This window comes from Bidens hawaiensis, unplaced genomic scaffold (genome assembly GCF_021521415.1).
Source record: "Bidens hawaiensis isolate Kalapana, Puna unplaced genomic scaffold, B.hawaiensis_p1.1 tig00036683_1, whole genome shotgun sequence".
NCBI classification, from domain to species: Eukaryota; Viridiplantae; Streptophyta; class Magnoliopsida; order Asterales; family Asteraceae; genus Bidens; species Bidens hawaiensis.
In genome coordinates this window covers 1880-22329 of record NW_027496394.1, presented here as the reverse complement: position 1 = coordinate 22329, position 20450 = coordinate 1880, and the positions used below count along the sequence as shown (strand labels likewise).

The 20450-nt window shown below is 36.7% G+C and overlaps 1 non-coding gene and 1 pseudogene across 2 annotated transcripts; both read left to right on the top strand.

Moving 5' to 3' along the window:
• The first annotated feature begins 6481 nt into the window (after nt 1-6481).
• Nucleotides 6482-16633, top strand: LOC143588667 (26S proteasome non-ATPase regulatory subunit 4 homolog; annotated as a pseudogene). The gene is made up of 11 exons (XR_013145146.1): nt 6482-6538; nt 6640-6753; nt 13269-13377; nt 13469-13580; nt 13658-13867; nt 14664-14967; nt 15717-15840; nt 15922-16025; nt 16151-16219; nt 16298-16362; nt 16474-16633. The product of XR_013145146.1 is annotated as a 26S proteasome non-ATPase regulatory subunit 4 homolog (transcript).
• Nucleotides 16634-17211: 578 nt separating this feature from the next.
• TRNAK-UUU (transfer RNA lysine (anticodon UUU)) lies at nt 17212-17284 on the top strand. The gene has a single exon. It is a non-coding gene; the product is annotated as a tRNA-Lys (tRNA).
• The last annotated feature ends 3166 nt before the right edge of the window (nt 17285-20450 follow it).

Sequence of the window (20450 nt, the reverse complement as noted above, 5' to 3'; positions counted from 1 at the left end):
CATGGAATCATCAAACATTACCATGTTCAAGGATTTTGATGTTTCCAACAACGACTGTGTATTGAAGGTTTGTATACTCCAACTATGGTGTTTGAAGGACAACAATAAACCCGGAAAGGATTGGTCCATAGAAATGATTTTACAAGATGAGATGGTCAAATTCTATTTAATATGTTTCCATATTTTTAATTTAAATTCAATATCATAGGCAATTGAATCACCAATGTCAACGAAATTTAAAACATTTTTATAATTTTCAATATTATCGGACTTTACATTTTAAAATAATACACATTTATGTGTTTTTGTTTTTATTTAATACCCATTATTTTTTATTAATATTGATAACCTATTTAATAGTCATTTTAAAAATCGATTTTCATCATTGTTTTGTGAAAGTTTTAAATGTTTCGATACTCTCCAATATCAATAACGTTTTCAATTTTAATATTTGACTATTTTCTAATTAATCTAAAATTTCAAAAATAACATCTATGTACACATATTTAAACTCATTTCAAATTCTGATTTTGACCATCTTGATATTGAAAATTATTAGTTAGATACCATAATGATTATGAATTTTTTTTCAAATTCACTCCTAAAAATATGTAACATCCTACTTTCGGTTATATTAATAAAATAAAATTCGTTTATTTTATAGCGGGTCATTATCGGTTTAGTTGAATAGAATACGAGATGGACTTGTGTTGGGTAAATGGATATGGGTTATGGACTTGGGTTATGGAGGAATGAAGGAAAGACCATGGGCTTAAGCCCATGATCAAAAATATATATACCCTTAATCCTCCATTTAATTCATTTACACATATCCCTTACACCATCCAAAACACACACTTAAGATTCTCTCTCTAGTTCCCTCTCTCTCTAAACCGATATCAAGAAGGAAAACGAGAACCGACCCGAGGTAATGATAGTATTTTATTGTTTGAGCTTAAATCCGTTAGATATAATCATGAAACGACGAGCCAACACTGTTAAACCATTTAAAGTCACGAGATCCGGGTGGATTCGGGTATAAACCGAACCTATGATGAGCTTAGGGATCACCCTAGCTCAGATCTGGATCGAACGGGGCGAAAAACGGCGAAAAACGAGTTAAAACTCGTTTTTCCGGTGAGTTCGCGTTTTTCCGGCGGCTTTCCGGCAATGGCGGCGCCGGAAAGGTGGCGCCGGAAAATTTAATACGAGGTTACGGGTGTCAGGGAATGTTCTGACATCCCCTGACCTAACCCTAGTTCGCTAGGGAATATAACGAACTAGAAGCGATTCGCTAGCTGATTCGTCTAAGGGAATATAACGAACTAGAAGCGATTCGCTAGCTGATTCGTCTAAGGGAATATAACTAACTAGCTTTGATTCGTGTACTAATTCGTTAAGGAAAGACTGACGAACTAGCTTCAGTTCGTTAAGTCCGATTCGTATGTCGACCAGTTCGTTATAAGGTTTAATTCGTTATGAGGACTGGTTCGCTATGAGGGTCCAATTCGCTAAACAGGCCAGTTCGTTATGAAGTAACAAATTAGCCAGTTCGTTATGAAGGACAGAAGTAACGAATGAACACCAATTCGCTAAGGAGCATCTTAACGAATCAGAACTTTGAAAGAATGACAGAACAGTCCCTGGACTTAGAAAAGAATGATTTAATTACAAATAAACCCTTGAACTTTTAAGTAGCATATTATTCAATGATTCAAAATGCTAATAGAAAATGTGATAAGACAGTTAATGAAAATAAAATTTTTCCAAGCTGACCTGGCAGCTTAACCCCAGCCAGGGGCTCTGCCCCTTGGACCCTGCTAGGGGCTGCCGCCCCTAGAACCCCGCTGCCAGGGGCGCTGCCCCCGGACCCCGTTCGTTGAGAGTAATAATTAAACTAGAAAGACGATATGTGTAGTGATAGTTATTGATACGTATAATTATTATACAGTTAGTCGCGCACGGCTAAAGAAGGGGATAACCGTAAACGGTGAACGCAACCGCCTTAAGGTGAGTTTCTAGCCCCACTTCCTTGTTATGTTTTCGGGGCTGTGTGCATACTCGATGTGATGGTTAATACACTTATCTTAAGTGATAAATGTATGCCTTGTATGATTTATGTATGATGATTGCTTGACGGTGCGTGAACGATCTTCGGATATTGCATGAACCGTCAGGTGGTAGTTAAGATATGATTGACAAGTATGATGAGAGATATGATGTATGTATGAATATATGATGTATGCATAATGGTACGTGAACGCTCTTCGGAGATTGCACGTATTGTCAAGAAAAGTATGTATGAACAGGTATGGTGCAGTTACGCGAAACAAAGGGACCATACCCTAATAATATCTGTGATGTTAGGGACCAGACCCTAATAATATCTGTGATGTTAGGGACCAGACCCTTATAATATCTGTGATGTTAGGGACCAGACCCTAATAATATCTGTGATGTTAGGGACCAGACCCTTATAATATCTGTGAGGTTATAGGGCGAAAGGCTCTTTAAAACGTACGATTATGTATGTAAAGAAAGTATGAAAGTAAGAATGAAAGCATATGCACTTATGTGTGTATGAAAGAAAGTTAAGAGGTTAAGTATGAAATGTAAGAAGGTATCGTATGATTATGTGATTAACTAGAACTCACTCAGCGTAGCTGACTTTTAGTATGCACGCAGGTGAGTAGAATGAGGCAGGTAGCTTGAGGAGGACACATGGCAGAGTTGGACGAAGCTGGCATCTGAAGATTTTGCTATGATGTTTTATTTTAAAAGACTATGTTTTGTTTTTTTTTTTTGAATGCTCGATAAGACAAGAATTATGGCTATGGAATGTAATGGTTTGAATGTATTTAATGTTCCGCGAATGTTTTAATTAACTATGATATTTAGGACTGCGTTTATGAGTAAATCCAACACGAAAGTAGGGCTACCGGTAACGGGGCCTTACAAAATAGCAACAATTTGACCTCTTAATTTCCGTAACTTATGAATTTTATTATTCTTATTATTATTTTAAAATTAACAATCTTTCTATTTTTACACTATTTTACAAAAATTAAAAAACTATTATTTACTATATAAGATAGATGTCATGAATGATATCTTCACATGTTTATGATGTTCAAACACCATAATTTTAAGTGTTTGATATTCCCTACACACCAATATATTTGGTTTTTTGAAGGATATGATAACATACATGGAAATTAAATTGAGCAAACTCTTAGGAACAAAATCCTGTTAGGGAAATTTATAAGTGTTTTTTTTTGTATGTTCAAAATTTCGTTACTTTCCTTAGCCATGTTTTTTAATTCTGTTATAATATTAAGTATGATCATGAAAAACATAAGAACATGAACATTTCTACAATAATCATTTATTATTATAAAATGTGTTGAATAACCTAATTATTTTTATTTACTAATTTTGTTTTGAATATTGTTATATTCTGTAAATATTTTAGTCAATATTTCCCAATATACTAAAGACCTAATAAAGATGACAAATTTATTTATGTAACTTACACAATTCATGTACATTAATGCATATTTATTTGATCAAACTCTCTTTTGATAATTAATTAAAATAAAATTTTATTTTTTACATTTTATATCTTATAACTTGATCAATTTTTTAATTTTTACAATTTTTATACGTATAATTAAAATAATTGTATACTTTATATAACTTACTGTATACATTATATAGCTTAAATAAATCATATCAAAAATGAAATCAACTGTATCAACAAACTGTGTATATTAAATAATATTTTATTTAAATAGGCAAGTTATGGTAGGTAAGTTTATAAAAAATGTCTGTTACAGGAAAACCAACTGTTTATTTGGCATAACTTATGTTTCTCAAATTCAAAACAACATTGAATGGTAATTTGTTTGACTAATTTTATGAATATCAAAGTGATTATCATTGTTTGGCATAATTAGTTACCGAAACTGTTTTTAAAAGTATGTAACTAACAAAGTAAGTATAACAATATATGCACTAAATTTTGGCTAATTTAGAGGGATAATAGTTTTCGGTTGATTATGTTTCCATTAGTTTCTACAAGTTCCATATTTCAAGGCTTTTAAAATCCATAATTATTTTATATAATGATATATATTTCTTACATTCCTATTTTATTTAACTATCCAAAAATATTACTCCTATTACCTAATCTATATATACTATCACATTCACCTCAAAATTTTCACACCATCACAAAAACTTTTGCAATATCCTGTTTGTTTCCTTGTAAGTTAGATATCTTCCGCCCTACTTATGTAATTCATTTATTACATTATTAGCCTTCTTCAAGCATGTTAATTATAATAAAATTAACAGTTTGTTTGTATTTTATTTTCTAACAATGTTATTGAGGATAACAAGGCAGGCTTTTTGGAAAGGAGCCAACATGGCTATGGAAGATGAGAAGCCAAAAGTTGATGTTTGTGACACGGAAGAAGAGGATAATGAATTGGTTTGAAACAACAAGTCGTTATCTTATTCAGACACTTTTATGTTATTTTTAATTTCATGTTATGACTTCTTCAAATGTTTTTTTTGTGTTATGTTTGGATTGTTATCATTAAAATAAAATAAAGTATTAAGTTTTAATTTCATATCATTTTTAAAATATTTAAGTTTATGTAAATCATCAAATGCTTGGATTTTTGGATTTTGGTGTTTGTGTACCACTATATGTTAGGAAATCATGTCATGTGTTGTAACCATCAATTCAGGTTAATATCTTAATTTATATTAAATGTAAAAATTAATAACATGTAAATTAAAAATGGGGTTTCTATGTTAGAAGAAACTATATTGTATACATTTGTCATTTTGTTATTTGTACCGTCATATTTAATTTATAAGTTATAATAAATCCAATTATATTTACTTTTTAATAAGGTAATGTATTTTATTGCATCTTGATTCTTATTTACATTAAAAATTTTGACTATGTTTTATATGGTACAATATATTTTAGTATGTTTAATACTTACGTTATAAATTATAAATTCGACGTATTTGTTACAAAACCTTTTTTTGGTAGATTATATGTTTTATTAAAGATCATATAAGGTTGATTTTATATTACACTTTTTTGGTGAAGGGAAACTTGGCGGTCAAAATGACGGCCAAGACATTATAGATATACCAGATGATATTTTGATTGGTGATTCATCTGATCCAATTTCTGATTTGATTGATTTTGTATATTCATCATTATTGAACAATTTTAATGATATTACATACTTTCAAGAAAGGGCCATACTTGCACATTAAAATGAGGTTGTCCAAGAAATTAATGACAGATTTTTATCGTTTTTTTAGGAAAAGAATTTGAATACCTCAGTTCTAATAGTATAAATCAGTCTGATAGTGTTAGGCCTGGTTTCGATCCAACATTACACTCAAAAGATTTACTAAATGGTTTAGAAATGTTAGGAATGCCTAACCATAGAGTGGTTCTAAAAGTTAGTGTCCTAATAATGTTATTACGGAATATTGATCAGAAGAACGGTTTGTGCAACGGTACTAGATTACAAGTAATTAACTTGGACAAACGTTTGATACTAACATTGGATATCACACTTATATAACTCGTATTAGTTTAACTCCTTCAGATAAGAAACTTCCATTCAAATTTAAACGAAGAAAATTTCCAGTTGCAGTTTGTTTTGTAATGACCATTAACAAAAGTCAAAGGCAGTCACTAGCAAGAGTTGGCATATATCTGTGAGAACCGGTGTTTACACATGGTCAACTATATGTAGCTTTATCACGAGTGAAGAGTAGAGACAATGTTAAAATGCTTATATGAGACAAGTAATGTAAAGTTACAGATAAAACAACAAATGTGGTTTATACAAAAATGTTTAGTAGTTTATGAATTTTTATTTTGAAGTTTTAATTATGTTTATAAGCATTTTAAATTGAATGCTATTTTGGTTGAAAACTATGTTTAATAATCATTTATTTTGGTACTGGCATTATTAACAACCATATATCATGTTTTTGTCACAACAAATATATATCATAAGCTATCTTGTCGTTTAAACTTACGTGTGATTGTTACACGATTTATATATTTCCACCCGTGTCGTACACGGGTCAATAACCTATTAATTATAATAACAAAGAAAAAAACCTAAAATTTACAACAAAAGAATCAAAATCAAGAACAAAATAATAACAGCAAAAGAAAAAATCTAATAATAACAACAAAATATAAATCAAACAACTATTTTTAACGTCTCATCATCGAAAATTAGCAAACACGAACAAAAAATAACAGCAAACACCTGCAAAAATAAACCTAATAATAACAATAGTAAATAATAATGTGAAAATAATATATGGTTTGTTTATGATTATCTTGCCAAAACTCAAGGGCTTTATATGAAGTTTAACGGATCCACCTTCGTATGTATAGCAGGTGCAGTATCGTCGTGAGCAAGAAAACAAAACTCTCTAATTCAGCAATCCTTCTTCCGATCAATCATCAACCATGGTGCTGGAGGTATGTATTCCAATTCTCACAGTATATTATATACATTTACGCCTTCTATTTCAAAACCTAGGGTTTAATTTTATTATTATTAAAATATTCTTTCGAATCAGGCTACGATGATCTGTATCGATAATTCCGAATGGATGCGTAACGGAGATTACGCGCCTACTAGGTTTCAGGCTCAAGCTGATGCTGTTAATTTGATCTGTGGCGCTAAAACTCAGGTTTTATTTTATTACATGTATTTTATGTAATTAGTTATAATAATACTCATGCTTATGTGGCTAATTCTAGGGCTTTTTTGCTTTGTTGTTTGAAGAATTTGATTTAATGTTATTGATTTAAGTGAGCTTGATTTTGTTCAGTTGATTACAGTAGATTATATTTAGTGTTACTTTTAATATTAAGAAGAGTTTTTTTGTACTAAAAAGCTATTTAAGCTTTTTATATATTATTTATCTTTGTGGTATTTGGATTATGTTTCGTTTAATTGGAAGTAAGATTGTACTGTTCGTTAAACTTTTTAACTGATGTGTTAAGTTGCAATAATTCAACATAATCAAACTCATTTTGGATGAAAAAACTTCGCCAACCAATAACGTTAGCAAATTCTTTGCAATAACAAAACGAAAACCCTAGAATTAGTTGGATTAGACCGAAAAAAAGAAGTAACAACATCAATTCAGTTAAGAATCGAGTTGGTTATTAACCTCATGGGCTTCTTTGTGTCTGGGCCCACCAAGAGCCATAGTTAGTTGCTGTTTCCTTTTGGTAGTTTTTTCTAGTTATTGATACCGGCAAGACCCAGCCAGATGATGTCTGCTGGTTGGTAGTGAGAGGACTCTTAGTACCTGCATACCCAAAAAGGGGCGCTGGTTAAAAAACAATCATTTTTCTCTTTGTTGCTCTCCCTTAGCAGCGGGAAAGTAGTCTATCCATATGTAACTAACTAAAAGCCTAAAACACAGAGTGTTTACTGCAACTTAATATCAATCAGTTTAAGCTAACAAATAGTACAATCGTGCGGCCAGTTAAATGAGCTTACAGTCTAATCCAACTAATTCTAGGGTGTTTGTTTTATTATTGCAAAGACTTTTGTTAACTTTATTAGTTGGGGAAGTTTTTTCAGCTAAAATGAGTTTGATTTTGTTGAATTAATGTCAAGATTGCAAGTTCACCTTATCACAATAATTTACTACATTAAAGCTAAGTATCAAATTATCAATTGAGGTTTTTAGGTATGACTTTACTTTGTGGACTGTGGTATTTGGATTATGTTTCGTCTAACTGGCAGCAAGATTGTACTGTTTGTTAATTGTTATGTATGGTCAACTTAAATGTTATTGTTACTTCTTTGTTACGGCCTGTAAAGAAATGGTTGTAGTAAAGTAATGTTTATTACTTGAAGGTATGTAGAATACATAAGCAACTACATCTATATATACACAACTAAACCCTAGCTAACAGCCCATAAAAGGCCCATGGGCTTTAACCAACAATATGGGCTAAAACCCTAACTAAAATACAATTAACACTCCTCCTCAAGTTGGAGCATAGATGTTAATCATCCCAACTTGTTACAAATAAAATATATCTGAGCTTTCCGGAGCGGTTTAGTTAGAATGTCTGCTAGCTGGAAATTTGTCTTCACATGAACTGGTTGAATGGAAGGAAGATCAATTTGTGTGCCTACTACCCGATCTCTGATAAGGTGGCAGTCGACCTCAATATGTTTTGTCCTCTCATGAAATACTTGATTCTTGGCTATGTGAATAGCTGACTGATTATCACAGTATAACCTCATCAAGTCATTAGAAACAACCCCGAGCTCTCTGAGAAGACGACGAACCCATGTCATCTCTGATGTTACATCTGCCATGGCTCTATACTCCGATTCGGCACTCGACCGGGAAACCGTGTGTTGCTTCTTATCTTCCATGATACAAGGTTTCCTCCAACAAACACACAATATCCGGTGGTAGATCGTCGAGAAATTGGACAACCTGCCCAATCTGCATCTGAGAACCCTGATATCCGACCATCTCCTTCTTCAGTGAAGGCACCTACACGACAATGACCCTGATCTGAGTATAATATACCCAAGACAGGTGAGGTCTTAAGATATCTTAAGACACGAAGGGCAGCATCCCAGTGACCGGTGTATGGTGTAGCCATAAATTGGCTCAGAACACTGACAGTAAAGGAGATATCCGGTCGTGTGACGGTTAAATAATTAAGTTTACCAACCAGCCGTCTGTATCGCTCAGGATCTTTCATTGGATTTCCTTCTTTTGGGAGGAGTTTCTTTGTAGGAAGCATTGGGGTATCAACAGGTTTACAACCCAGTAAGCCACATTCAGTTAACATATCAAGAACATACTTTCGTTGGGAGAGAAGTATTCCTTGTGGAGAGCGGGATACTTCTATGCCAAGGAAATACCTCAATCGACCTAAGTCGCTGACCTGAAACTGAGACTGAAGAAACTGCTTGAGTTCGGAAATCCCGACCTCGTCATCACATTTGATTATAATATCATCCACATAAACAACTACGATAATCCTCTTCCCTTTCTGGTGTCTAAAGAAGACAGAGTGATCGTAGGCACTCCGAGTCATCCCAAACTGTCCCATAACACTAGAGAATCGACCAAACCATGCCCTGGGAGACTGTTTAAGACCATATAGAGAACGACGTAGTCTACAAACTTTCGAGGCCTCCTCCTCAACGACAAACCCTGGGGGCTGCTCCATATATACCTCCTCCTCAAGAACACCATTAAGAAAGGCGTTCTTGACATCAAGCTGGTGGAGCGGCCAATGATTAATGGCAGCAAGAGCGATGCAAATGCGGACAGATGGCATTTTAGCAACCGGAGAGAAAGTTTCATCGTAATCAATGCCATATGCCTGAGAATACCCTTTTGCAACCAACCGAGCCTTTAAGCGGTGTAGGGAGCCATCCAGGTGTAGTTTAACCGTAAACACCCAACGACAACCAACAATACGCTTCCCTTTAGGAAGTGTTTCAAGATCCCATGTATGATTGGACTTTAGAGCCCCAATTTCATCTTCCATAGCCTGTCTCCATCCTGGGTGAGCGAGAGCGCTCGTCACATTTTTGGGAATCGGGTAGGAATCAAGGGTAGTGGTGTACGCATGAGATTCAGGAGATAGGTGGGTGTAGGCAACATAGTCCTGAATTGGGTAACGAGTACAAGTCCGGGGTTCCTTGCGAAAGGAAATAGGTATATCGGGAAGTGGGGCACCAGGAGGATCATAAACAGGTGTGTCAGAGGTTGGTGGATCGGGTAAGGATGTTGTAGTGAGAGGTGTGGATTGCTCAGATGTAGGCGGAGTATCGGAGGGTATTTCGGGGTCGTGGCCAGGGTGTGATTCAAGAGTCACTGATGTTTGACTCCTACCTCGCCTAGCATATGTGAAAAGCAGTGGCGGAGATTCTGTCGGTGGGTCAGAATCAGAGGAGATTGGATCGGTAGAAGGAACTGACACAGGAATGGTGGGGATGAAGGGAGATGTGGGTATATCGAGGTCAGGAAATGGGTCAGAAACAGGAGTGGAACACTCAGGAAAGTAAGGACAGGGCTCATTAAAAGTGACATCGGCACTAGTAAAGTATCGGTGAAGAGAAGGGCTATAGCACCGATACCCTTTTTGAACCCGTGAGTAACCAACAAAGATACAACGAAGGGCTCGGGGATCAAGTTTGATTGTTTTCGGACGATGGTCATGAACATAGGCAACGCAACCAAAGACTTTAGGTGCGAGAGGAAAAGGAGTACCAGTGGGACATAGTACAGAAAACGATGTTTTATCGTGAAGAACGGGTGTGGGCATACGGTTAATCAGATATGCAGCTGTGAGAACGGCATCTCCCCAAAAACGATGAGGGACACGTGATTGGATCATGAGTGTGCGAGCAACATCCAATAGGTGACGATTTTTGCGTTCGGACACACCATTTTGTTGAGATGTATATGCACATGATGATTCATGAATAATACCGTTGTTTTTCAAGTACGAAGAAAAGTCGGTGGAAAAATATTCCTTAGCATTATCGGATCGGAAAGTTTTAATGGTGGTGTTAAATTGGTTTTGAACATAAGCATTAAATTCTTGAAATATGCAAAAAATTTCACTACGAGATTTCATCAAATAAATCCAAGTAGTGCGAGAATAGTCATCAATAAAGCTAACAAAATATTCAAAACCCAAAGTAGATTTGGTAGGGCATGGCCCCCATACATCAGAATGCAAAAGTTCAAAACAAAAACTGACTCGATTAGACACTCTAGGGGGATAGGGACGTCTGGTATGTTTACCCAGTTGACACGACTCACAATGAAAATTAAAAGACGAAAGTGGTAAATCTGGACGCATTTGCCTCTTAACCGCTGTAGAGGGATGACCTAACCGACAGTGGTCCTCCTTGACTGAGGCAGTTGCTGTAGAACATGTAGGACCTGACGGGAAGATTAAGCGGTAGAGGCCTCCAGATTCAAAACCTGTGCCAATCAGACGGTTCGTCCCTAGTTCCTAAAAGATACAGTGAGTAGGATAAAATTTAGCAGAGCAATTGTGTTGTTTAGTAAGTTGGCTTACCGAACAAAGGTTATCGGGAAATTTAGGAACATATAGAATAGACGAGAGGTTTAAGTTGGATGAGGTGTTAATGGATCCAACCCCCAGTACAGGACAGGAAGACCCATCAGCCAGTCGAACAGGTTGGTGGGAGATTTTATTAAGGTTGGACAGAATACCCGAGTTCCCAGTTATGTGATGAGTGGCACCCGAATCAATAATCCAAGATGAAGAAAGGCTAGGAAGCGTACCTGAATCGGCCGTATTGGCACATGGGGCAGGAACAGAGCAGGATTTTTGAGAGGCTAGAAGCTGCTGGAGACGACAATAGTCTTCTTCGCTAACTGTGTAGGAGGGAGTGGCGGTTGGACCTGAAGTCTCACCAGCAGCAGCCAAACGAGCTTTGGGACGAGGAGGTGGCTGACTTCCAGGAGGGCGGTTCGGGCAGTCCCATTTCGTATGACCTGGTTCCTTGCAATAGTGACAAACAAGACCACCGCCCGTCCAATACCCTTTTTGTGGGTCATATGAGAACCTCGACCAGTACCCCGACCAGTAGATGTATACATAGCCGATGTATCAGTAGGAGATAGAGTTGCACCAGGACCATACATTTCCCGCAACAGGTGAAAGGTTGATGCAACTGAAGATGTGGCGGCGGAGTTGCTCAACAGTAGGGGTCGGGCGCTTGAATACTTGGGCGAGATTCCGGCAATGAAGGTCATGACATCCATCTTGGCGTTTCGCTCCTCCTGAATCTTCAAATCAGTAGTGGGTGGAAACATAGTGCGAAGCTCATCTCGGAGTTTGCAAAATCGTGTGAAATAGTCGGTAAATGTAGAATCACCTTGCTCGGCCCGACCATAGGCTTGAACCACAGAATAAGCATGAGAGATAGACTCCTTAGCCGAAAAGGATGAAGAGAGGTGATCCCACATTTCCTTTACGGTGGAAAAGTTTTGAGTAATAGTAAGGATTTGTGTATCCATAGCATTCCATAGGGCCATTAAGATTCCGCTATCATCAATTTTCCATTCTTTGGTAATCGGGTCCGGGGGTGGTTTAGTGAGATGATCGTCTTTGTCCATACTTTCAAGACCCTTTTGGACAAAGAGACTCCACGAACCCCAATTTTTTGAGTCAAGTTTGACCGGAATGCGAAGAACAGCTGAATAATTAATAATACCTGGAGCAATCTGAGTTTCTGAAGCTTTTTTATCAGCCATTGAATCTGAAAGTTTCTTATTCGAGCGAATACACACACGAACTGAGACAGAAAACTAAAAGGTCCCGAATTGAAAAACTAACAACACAGGGTGGTGCGGAAGCAAAAAATAAGTAACCTGAAAAAAAGGACGGCGGCCGGAGGGCGGTGCACGCGCCGTCACGCGGAGGCGCGTGGAGAACAGTGGCGGAGCAGAGGCGGCGCGTGGGGGCGCGTGCGGCGGCGGATCGACGTCGGAATTTTAGGGTTTGCTGATCGGAGGTTGGTGGTGATAGTGAGTGAGGCGGTGACGGCGGAATATATCTCGAAAAAAGATTTCGAGATCTGGACAGGAGGTTCGGTTTCGGTTTCAGATCTAGGGCCGGCTGGTTCGGTTCAGATTAAGTGGCGGCTAGGGTTTGGATCGAGAGCCGTAGCTCTGATACCATGTAAAGAAATGGTTGTAGTAAAGTAATGTTTATTACTTGAAGATATGTAGAATACATAAGCAACTACATCTATATATACACAACTAAACCCTAGCTAACAGCCCATAAAAGGCCCATGGGCTTTAACCAACAATATGGGCTAAAACCCTAACTAAAATACAATTAACACGGCCTAAACCAACTAATTTAGGGTTTTTGTTTTGTTATTTCAAGAATTTTATAAACGTGATGGATTGGGTAAAACTTTTTGTTAAAATGAGTTTGATTTTGTTGAATTGATGTCAAGCTTCTAATTTTAGCTTATTACAGTAGATTGAAGCTAAATCTCAGTTAGGGTTTTTACGTATTTGGTTTCATTTAGTTGGCAGCAAGTTTGTACTGTTTGTTAAACTTTAATTGATATTAAGTTGCAGGAAACACTGTATTTTAGGTTTAGTTAGTAACCTATGGTTATAACTGAAATGCTGTTGTTGATTGTTTGTTGCAGTCTAATCCAGAGAATACTGTTGGTGTGTTAACAATGGCTGGTAAATCTGTTCGTGTTTTGGTCACTCCAACTAGTGATCTTGGCAAGATCCTTGCTTGCATGCACGGTTAGCTTCTTTGATTAAATATAAACTATTACATGCCAATATTGCTATTATTATCAATCTTTATATGAAACTTTATTCTGTTCTTGCACTGGTTTAGAAATTGGCGGTGAGATGAACTTGGCAGCCGGGATTCAGGTTGCACAGCTGGCATTGAAGCATCGCCAAAACAAGAAGCAACAACAAAGGATAATTGTGTTTGCAGGAGTGTATGGAATGTCATTATTGTTCTACTAGAATGTTCTTTTTTGTTTTCTTTTGTTATATTGCTGGTCTTTGTTTCCAGTCCTGTGAAATATGATAAGAAAGTGTTGGAGATGATCGGAAAGAAGTTAAAGAAGAACAGTGTAGCTCTTGATGTTGTGAACTTTGGTTAAGAAGATGAAGCTAAAACAGAAAAGCTTGAGGCTTTGGTTGCTGCTGTGAATAATAGCGACAGCAGTCATATTGTTCATGTGCCAGCTGGATCTAATGCACTTTCTGATGTCCTATTAAGGTTTGTTTTTTTTCGTGTTTTTAAATGCTATTAGACTATCTCCAACCCAAATCCTTAAAAATACCCACAAACCTGCCCAATCGATGCATCATATTTCTTCAAAAAAAACCACTCTCTCCAACCCTGCAAACATTCTTACAAATTTTTACATTTCCGCATCATCACCACTTATACATTTTCTTTTTTATATTTAATTTTTTTGTTGTATCAGATCAAATTATTTATAAAAATTGTGTAACTTGTTATAAAAACAAATACTTTTATGAAAAAGATTTGTACAAGTTATAAAGTAGGCCAGTACACGAACTGAATGTTGAGTAAACAGTTCAGGAGCCGTTTTGCGGGAAGTTTGTTTCTGTAATATATGAACTGAACTTTTTGTTCTTTTAGTTAAACAAACATTTATGTTAAGCCTAAAATTTTTTTGGCTCATTACAACAATACAACTAGTCTAGTTTTAATTACTTTTTATGCCCAACACATTGTTTTTCACATTACTTTTAAGTAGTTTTAGCTCAGTTAAGTGTGTTCATCTACGTTCAGTTATGTTTGTTCGTTTACGTTCACGGACACAAGCATGTTCCTTTTTTATAATGAACACGAACAAGAAACCTCATTCGTTTATTTATTCGTTTTTGATTGCTTGTTTGGTTAAAGCTTCACGATTGGACATAAATATGCTCCATTCGTGTTCTCATTTGGTTGGTTTACAAACCCAAATAAAAGTATTTGTTTTTTACATTCGTGTTTATTAACACTATTACTTTTAGCTGATATGGTTGCTGTTTGTTATCAGTACTCTAATCTTTACTGGTGATGGGGAAGGTGGAAGTGGCTTTGCAGCGTCGGCTGCAGCAGCGGCAGCTGGCGGTGTCTCTGGTTTTGACTTTGGTGTTGACCCGAATCTTGACCCGGAACTTGCACTTGCTCTACGCGTTTCAATGGAAGAAGAGAGAGCAAGACAAGAAGCTGCTGCTAGAAAAGCTGCAGATGAGTCTTCAAAGCAGGAGAAAGGAGAGTCTACTTCACAAGATGCAACTATGTCTGAAAATATTGCCACCTCAGCATCTGAATCCGAGATTAAAAAAGATGATTTGATGGTGAGTTGTAATTTATGCATTTAATTTTTTAGGCTAATTACATACAGTATAGTTGTAATAACTTTTTAGGCCCAATACATCACATTTACTTTTAACTGGATTTAGCTCAACATACGTTTGTTTAAGTTTGTTCGTTTATGTTCATTACTATGTTCATAAAAAATTTTTAGGTCGATTACAATTAGTATAGTTATAATAACTTTTTAGGCCCAGCACATTTTTGTTCACGTTTACTTTTAGTTGGTTTTAGACTTTTAGCTTAGTTATGTTTGTTTATCTATGCTCAGTTAAGTTCGTACAGTTAGTATAGCTATAATAACTTTTTAGGCCCAGCACATTTTTGTTCACGTTTACTTTTAGTTGGTTTTAGACTTTTAGCTTAGTTATGTTTGTTTATCTATGCTCAGTTAAGTTCGTACGTGAGACGTTTGCTTATGCTGTTAAGTGTTAACGAGCAAACATAAACGAACATGAACACATTCGTTTTCTAAACAAAATAACATGAACAAGAAAACTTCGTTCGTTTAGTTGTACGTGTTCGATCGCGTGTTCGGTTAAAGTGAAATGAACATGAACATGTTAATTTTTAATAAACAAACACAAACAAGAAAATTATGTTCATTTAGTTGTTCGTGTTCCATGGTTGTTCGGTTAAAGTTAAACGAACAAACACAAACATCATCCGTTCGTGTTCGTCTGGTTCATTTACACGCCTAGGTTATTAACTGTGAAAGTATTATTTATGGCAGGATGATGAGAATGCACTGCTACAGCAGGCGCTTGCCATGTCAATGGATGATCCTGCTACTAATGTTGCCACACGGGATACTGACATGTCAGAAGCAGCCACTGATGATCAAGATTTGGCACTTGGTAACTTATACACGAGTCATTGATTTGTATAATATTGGAAATGATTTAATAATACTGTCACTAAATCGGAGCAATTTGCAGCTTTACAATTATCTGTGCAAGAAGGTGCAAAGGATCAATCAGGGGAGATGGATATGGGCAAGCTTTTGGCAGATCAATCATTCGTTTCATCAGTTCTTGCTTCGGTACGTTTATCTTATTATTATTGTTTTACTTGTAAACAAATGTCATAAATGGAGAGAAAAAGGAGCCAAAATAGTAAAACTCAATGTTTTCAAATTCCATTTATGTTTCAATTTTGGTGTTGCAGCTCCCGGGAGTTGACCCGAATGACCCTTCAGTAAAAGATTTGCTTGCTTCTATGCAAAACCAGCCTGAGGTTAGTTTAGTAATTTTACCTTTCTCGACTCGAAACTTGTTTTTCATATCATTTGATTCTTATTATTAATGTGAGCAGAAGAAAGATGAGGATAAGGAAGAGGAGAAGTGAGCTTATCTGTTCTTTAATCAGTATAATCCCAGGTACAAGCTTTTTAAAAAGCATTGTAATTTTTGTTTTTGTGAAAAAAAAGCCTAAATATATTTCATTTCTGATAATAAGTTTTTTTAAATTTTGGTTTTGGGAGTGTGCAGGGTACAAGTTTTGCAGCATTTGGTGGAGATTTGTTGGGTGAACTGTATAATGGGATAGATTACAATGCGTTATTTTAATATGGATTTGTTTCGACTTTTGGTGCTTGTTTATGAGCTTTTAACCATGTTACTTGGATGATTAAATTCTTCTCTTTAGATCTGATTTATATGTTTCGAAATGACGACGTATTGTTAGGGTCTTGCACACACACCGTAGGTTCAATAAACAAACACGAGGATTTAAAATGGTCCTGAACTTCTGTCTAGTCTAGACTGATCTAGCTTCATTGGTAACAACTAGATATTCTTTTATCAAGTGAAAACGATTACAAGTACATGGCAAATAAATATTGATTGCTAGCAAGTAGCCAACAAGCCAAGTACGATTACATAACACAAGTCTAAAATCTGAATAGCATTTGGTTTCATAAAATCAATTTGTTTTCCTATATAGTTATGGAAACATGCATAATGATAAACGACACAATGACATTCATCAAACAAGAGAGTTTTCTTCACAATGCTTTGGACGTAAACGAAACCAAGTTGATATTTATGTCTTTAATTATAGTTTTAACTGTTTGAAACTTTGAATAACTTTATTGTAACATTACAAATACTTGGATGACTCTCAAGTTAATACCATACTCCCATGGCCATAGTATACATTCAAACTGGTTTAGAAATGGGATGGCTAAAATTTATAACTTATTATTATCAGAACATCGATAACAAGATGCTGTTCTAGTTCAGTTGGTAGAGCGCGAGGCTTTTAACCACGTGGTCGTGGGTTCGAGTCCCATGGATGGCAAACATAGTTATATTTTTAATTTTTTTTTAGTGAGAATATCTAGTTGTAACCAAAAAATGAACTTTATAACTGTCATTATTGTTTTTATATTTCATTCATTGGTACCGTTTGATGGTCCTAATGTACCCAGAAGACGAAACATGTCTAATCTGCCGTAATGCTTGCCTGGATAAATTCGGAGAGCATGCGGTTCATTGCAAGTAGATGCCTGGGTTCAAATACCGACATGATTGGGTGCGGGACGTTCTTTGTGACATCTTAAGGCGAGCTGGGATATCAGCTAAAAAGGAAGCCCCCGTAAACTTCCTTACAGACCCCACGGAAGGGAGATCCACTCTACGACCGGCAGATTTGCTCGTCTTTGGTTGGGCCGGGGGAAAACACGCTTGTGTTGACCTCACAGGGGTATCTCCTTTAGCTGGTTTGAGGGATAATGGGTTTGTAGTTAGGGATGGCAACGGGGCGGTTTCGGGGCGGGGAATGCCAATCCCATACCCGCCCCGGTTTATAAAACTCATTACCAAAACCGTCTAAAAACCCGCGGGGACTAAACGGGGAATCCCCATCGGGGATTCGGGGAAAACCGCGGGTATTCGGGGAACCCGTCTAGCATAAATGGTTTTTAAACGGGCTAAATTCCCCGTGGGGATCCCCATTTAACCGTCGGGTTCACCGTTTAAAACCCGATTGTAAGAAAATGATACAAAATTACAATACAATATTAATACACAAAAAGTTCAATATCCAAACACATTACACATACAAAAGACATTATTAATACATAAAAATGTTTATTTCTCCCATCACAACGGAAATTAACTTCATGATTGATCCTTCTTACACGTCCATACCGCACCCATTCAACCATTCAAACACTTGTCACGCCGGATTGCTATGATAATCAAACATTAACATATTAATTGGAAACTATATAAGAATCAATGTTAAACCATATTAAAATGTAAACGATAAACCATATATATATGTATTACCTCAATACCATCGTCACAATCATATTCAATAGTTTGGCAATATGCCTCGGATTCTTCTGAACAAGTTGCTATATTCATATCACAAAAGTCAAAAGTTTATATAGTAGCTAAGTTAAAAATAAAAAATAAAATGTTCTTTTATTGCGGGTATATTGGGAAAATAAATAATAAATAATATATTATATATAAATATAAAAATTATATTTAATTAAACGGGTTTTAAACGGGTATACGGGGCGGGTATACGGGGCGGGTACAGGCTATACCATACCCGCCCCGAACCCGATTAACTTAAACGGGGAAAACCCGAACCCGGACCCGTCCCCGATTAAGTGTCCCCGAACCCGCCCCGTTCGGGGCGGGTTTCGGTTTTCCCCATCGGGTTTGGGTTTTTTTTGCCATCCCTATTTGTAGTTGGGCAAGCAATGAAAATGGCTGAAACGAAAAAGGTGGAAAAACATGCTAAAGCCTGCGAAGAGAACCAACATGTTTTTGTTCCTCTAGCTTTTGATACCTTTGGCTCCTTGGCACCGGAAGCTATCCGTTTCCTAACCAGGGTCCAACGGGTTGTGCATAGCAATGTGTCGACTCCAAAGGGGCAGGGGTATGTCTTTAGCAGGTTAGAGTTTGCAATTCAGAAAGGGGTGGCGGCGCAGTTTGTTGTCCGCCTACCTGCTATGTTGATGTAATTTCTATGTTTCTTAAATTGGAGAATATAAGTAATATTTAATCTAAAAAAAATCATTGGTTTAGCTTAGGTGCACAATTCAAATGTTCAACACTTCAATTAATAGTCAAATAAAAAACAAACTAATTTACTAAGAGGACACTATGGACTATGGAGAGGTGATATATAAGATTGTAATGTTAACGAATTCTGTATAAAACAAAAATATAGAACACAGGTTTGAACACTTGTGTACTTGTGTGATTACATTTCATTTCATATACACATGTAACTATAACTTATGGGTATATAAACCTTAACTAATTAAGTAACGCCTCATGCTAGGATTCATATATGAGCGCCGATTAGTCTACTTCAACGCATAGGTTTAGTGCCATCATAGCTCACATTATCGCTCTCCTCCCCTCTCCCTCACAATATAGCTCGCACATTCATACATACAAAAAGATGATTAATAGAGTGAAAATGGTCGCAGTCTTAGTTTAAGGTTAACTGGTTGAAATTTGTGAACTTTAACACTGTAGAAACACGAAATGAATCTGACCTGATCCATGACGATGTTCCCCGGTCTTCGAGATGAACGAACCACGACTCGATCTTCTTCTCCGGTAGCTTAAGATCTGCAATGGTTTTTGGGGGTGTGGAGGTGACTGCTAAGAAATCTCAAGGATCTCTTGTTTACAGACACAAAAATGGTTATGGTGATGGCTCTTATTGAGAACAACCAACCATTAATAAGGAGGTGGAGACCTCCTTATATAGGGAGCCTCATGGCCACCATCATGGTACCCTAATGGGCCTAGCCCAGTTAGGGTTACCTCCACAAAACCCCCTCAGCCCAATAATATTGCATTAGCCCATATAATAAAACAAGCCAAACATAATAAATTAAGATCGTAAACCGGGTTTAGTACCATACCCCTACAAGCCCCCCAAGTCCAGTGTTGCTCCTAGGCGTGCAAGTGTTTAGGTAGAGCTCTGGACTTCATAAGGTGTGTTAGGATATGAGGCGGTTTTTTCCCCTTTCTTCGGCCTTTTCTTTATTGTCTTTGAGTTTTGAGAGGTTTTCTCCATGATGGTGACATGTTGTGATCCTTATGATAATAATGGTGCATTGGCATGAATAAGATATAGCACGCATCATAACAATAGTGGCGCGGGGCCTGATAAAAGATAGAGTGCGCATCTCGATAATAATGTAACGCAACTTGCGCGCGAGGCAGCTTACGAGCTATAAAAATAATGAAGCTTGCGCGCGAGACGACGTACGAGCTATAAAATAATGAAACATGCGCGAGTTGCGGCTTATAAGCTATAATATGATGATAATGACTGGCCCACAAGGGCCTCTTCTACGCAGGATGACTATCCCGGCTTGTCTTCAAAATAATAATGGAGGCACAAACGGCCAGATAATAATAATAATGTAATAGGTGCTTGTGCGACTCGTAGCCGAACCTGCAAAAACATATCAACTAAAAGTGGA